This window comes from Ahaetulla prasina, chromosome 2 (genome assembly GCF_028640845.1).
Source record: "Ahaetulla prasina isolate Xishuangbanna chromosome 2, ASM2864084v1, whole genome shotgun sequence".
Lineage (NCBI taxonomy): Eukaryota > Metazoa > Chordata > Lepidosauria > Squamata > Colubridae > Ahaetulla > Ahaetulla prasina.
Genome location: NC_080540.1, coordinates 25,182,401 through 25,185,951, shown reverse-complemented (window position 1 = coordinate 25,185,951; position 3,551 = coordinate 25,182,401).

The window sequence follows — 3,551 nt, the reverse complement described above, 5'->3', positions numbered from 1 at the left end:
TTGAATAGCGAAAATATGGGATAGGATTCTAGACTGATCAGAGGATATTCTAGTGTAAAAAAATGTTCATTTTATCATCATCGCCACCACCATCATCAGTCGTAAAATATATTTTATATTTTTTATAGATATTTTTGTTTGACTAGTGAAAATGAAGCATAGCACTTTTGAATGAGCAATAGATAAACTCCTGTAAAAAATGACCATGTTATTATCATCGCTTTTGCTGATCACCGGCTGCCAGCAATTTGGCAGTTCAGGTCTCAGCAGCTCAAGGTTGACTCAGCCTTCCATCCTTCCGAGGTTGGTAAAATGAGGACTCAGATTGTTGGGGGCAATATGCCGACACTGCAAACTGCTTAGAGAGGGCTGTAAAGCACTGTGAAGCGGTATATAAGTGTAAATGCTATTGCTACCATCATTAACCGAACCAACAACATATTTGTTTTTCAATCTAATCCACTTTGTCTCTTGAAGCCTATAGAATTTTAAGCAGACACTGACTCCAAACCTAGAGGCACATGATACTCACCCATCTCCATTTAAATTTAATGAATGTTGGGGAGATGGAATTGATACAGTCCCCCTCCTGGTTTAAGAATCGCAAATGCACCATTATTTGTAACAATACTAATTTTCAACTGGCCAGTAACCAAGGGTCAAAATAAATGATTGTGGAATCACCGTAGAAGGAAGAGGAAGTTTCAAAAGTGACTCAGAAACCAATTCTAAAAAATAAGTCACCCTTATTTCTACAAGGATTGGGAAATAAATATCAATGAGTAGTTGTATTTGCAATGAGCTGGGCAGGGGAAAACTACAAGAATCAGTAATTTAAAGAAGAGTCAGTACAGCATTCAAATCATGAATTCAAGACTGAACGGGGAGAGGAAAATAATGTGGATTTTTTTTTCCGTCCCATCTTTGGATTTGAGTCTTTGCTTCAAAATAAGACAAAGGAAGCATGGAAATTAAAATGATTCAGGAAAGTAGGCAGGACGGGTGCTGCAATATAGGAGCCGGTGGAATCAGGAGAACAAAATGAGAGAATTATAAAAGGAAGCAATTCAACTGCATTATCCTGAATGACTTACGAGTGAAACTGATTAGAAGGCACTGCATTGAAAGGGAAGGTTATATGCAGCAGTTTCGATGTAGCGATGATTATGTTAATGAAATGATCTCCTGGTCTGTAATAACTCCATGGTTTTTTCACCTCCTGGTGCTCTAAACTGAGTGGGCATTTCATTCTCAGCTTCCCTGAGACAGGATGGGACAACAGCAGCATCACAAGCAGAAGCAGGAGGTCCATAATTCATAGGGCTGAATCAATTACCTTCCCGTTTCTCAACAAGAACAGGAAGAATTAAGAGCCCTCTCATAAAAGTCCGTGACTTTCCTGATTCAGACAGAGACAAAGCAAGCTTTACCTGGAAAGGAGAGAAAAGTACGTTTAACGGCACAGCCCCTTCCTGTGTCCTAAAATTCATATAATACAGAGCGTGAGCTAAAGCCTTTATCCTTTCCCGGTGGCTTCAGTCTGATGTTTACATCAGATACTGGAGAAGTAGGAGACATCTCAAAGAGGAGGATGGTGATAATTACAGGGTGAAGCAACTTTTCCTCTGGGGTTGATGAACTTCTTCCTTGGCTCTGTTTGCAAAAAAAGAAGCGAGAGTACAGCGTGTTAGTGAAAAATTACAGATACACCCCTGAGGGCAGGTTTCTGTATTGGTTGTTGTCTTTCCTGTCAGGATGCGTCCAGAAAATTGTGCTGGAGGAAGACACAGTATTGTTGTTGACTTCTGCTGGTCTTCAACATGGTTTCTTTTCTCCAGGGGCTACTGGGTAACGTCACCCAGAGCTTTGGAGTTTGGTGCCACTCTAGGTTGAAACCATGGAATGTCTTTAAATTTTAATATGGAGAAAGCAGTGGTGAAATGTACTTCTTTTTTTGCTACCGGTTCTGTGGGCATGGCTTGGTGGGGGTGGGTTATGTGACTGGGTGGGTGTGGCCTTTTTTTTTTTTTACTTTTTAAGCATTTTTTTACTACCAGTTCGGGCAAATAGGTAGTAAAAAAAATACTTTAAAAAAGTAAAAAAAAAAAGGTTCTGAAAATTGCACATACAGTTGTGATTGTCGGAACTTTTTATTACTTTTTAAAACACTTCTTTACTACTGGTTTGCCCGAAGCGGTAGTTTTTATCACTACCAATTCTCCCGAACTGGAGTGAACCGGTAGCATTTCACCCCTGGGAGAAACATAGAGGTCCAATAGATTTTTTTTTCTTGACAGCAATTCATTGCCACACCAACCAAACAACTGGTTTGAAGCTGGGGTGGATGCTGGAAGTCCACAGGGGTTCGGGAGAACCTCTGCTAAGATTCTGTTCAGTTCAGAGAATCCCCAAATCCCACACCTGGCTGGCCCCGCCCGCCCTACCCCACCCCTCCCAGCCCATTTTAGATGCAGGTAAGTGCAAGGTGGACATGGAGGCTTTGGGAGGGTGAAAAATGGACCTACTGGAAGTTCAGGAAGGCCAGAAATGGGAAGGCCTACCAGAAGTTCGGGAAGGCCTTCCCGGAGGCTTGAGAAAAGCCTCCAGAGCCTAGGGAGGGCAAAAATGCCCCACCAACATGGTGCAGGAGGCCCACCATGGCCATGCCCACACAGCACAAACTGGAGCATATCATGTCGTGTAGCCTATTTTCCATGCTTAGAGTTCAGTAAGAACAGATGCAATGATTGAGCTGAATGAGCAAACGAGCATTCCTAATGCCCGAGTTTCTATCTGTAACAGGAGAAATCATTGGCTTCTTCATGACAAACACAATCTTTACAATAGTTTCATTTTTATTTTTCTATGAAAAAAGCAGTTCACACTATTGTATTGTATTGTATTGTGCTCCAATCTTGATTGCAGAAAATATGACTTCAGTAACAGAGCTGTTAATGCCTGGAATCAGGGGTGAAATCCAGCAGGTTCTGACAGATTCTGGAGAACCGGTAGTGGAAATTTTGAGTAGTTCAGAGAACCGGCAAATACCACCTCTGGCTGGTCCCAGAGTGGGGTGGGAATGGAGATTTTGCAATATCCTTCCCCCAGGAGTAGGGAGGGAATGGGGATTTTGCAGTATCCTTCCCCTGCCACGCCCACCAAGCCATACCCACAGAACCGGTAGGGAAAAAATTTGGATTTCACCCCTGCCTGGAATGCACTATCAGACTCTGTGGTCTCTTCCCAAAATCCCCAAAGCTTTAACCAAAGACTATCTACTCTTGAGCTCATCCCATTCCTAAGAGGTCTGTAAGGGGCGTGCATAAGAGCGCCAGCATGCCTACTGTTCCTGTCCTAATGTTCCCTTTGATTGTATCCAATTTCATATAGTTATTACATACTTATGATTATATTTATGCTTATGTATCGTATAGTCATTTCATGCTTATGCTTATATATACTGTTGTGACAAATAAATAAATAAAATAAAATAAAAATATTGCATACTGTTCATTTCATCTTTTCATTATGTTTCAGGTCAGCTCTGTTTT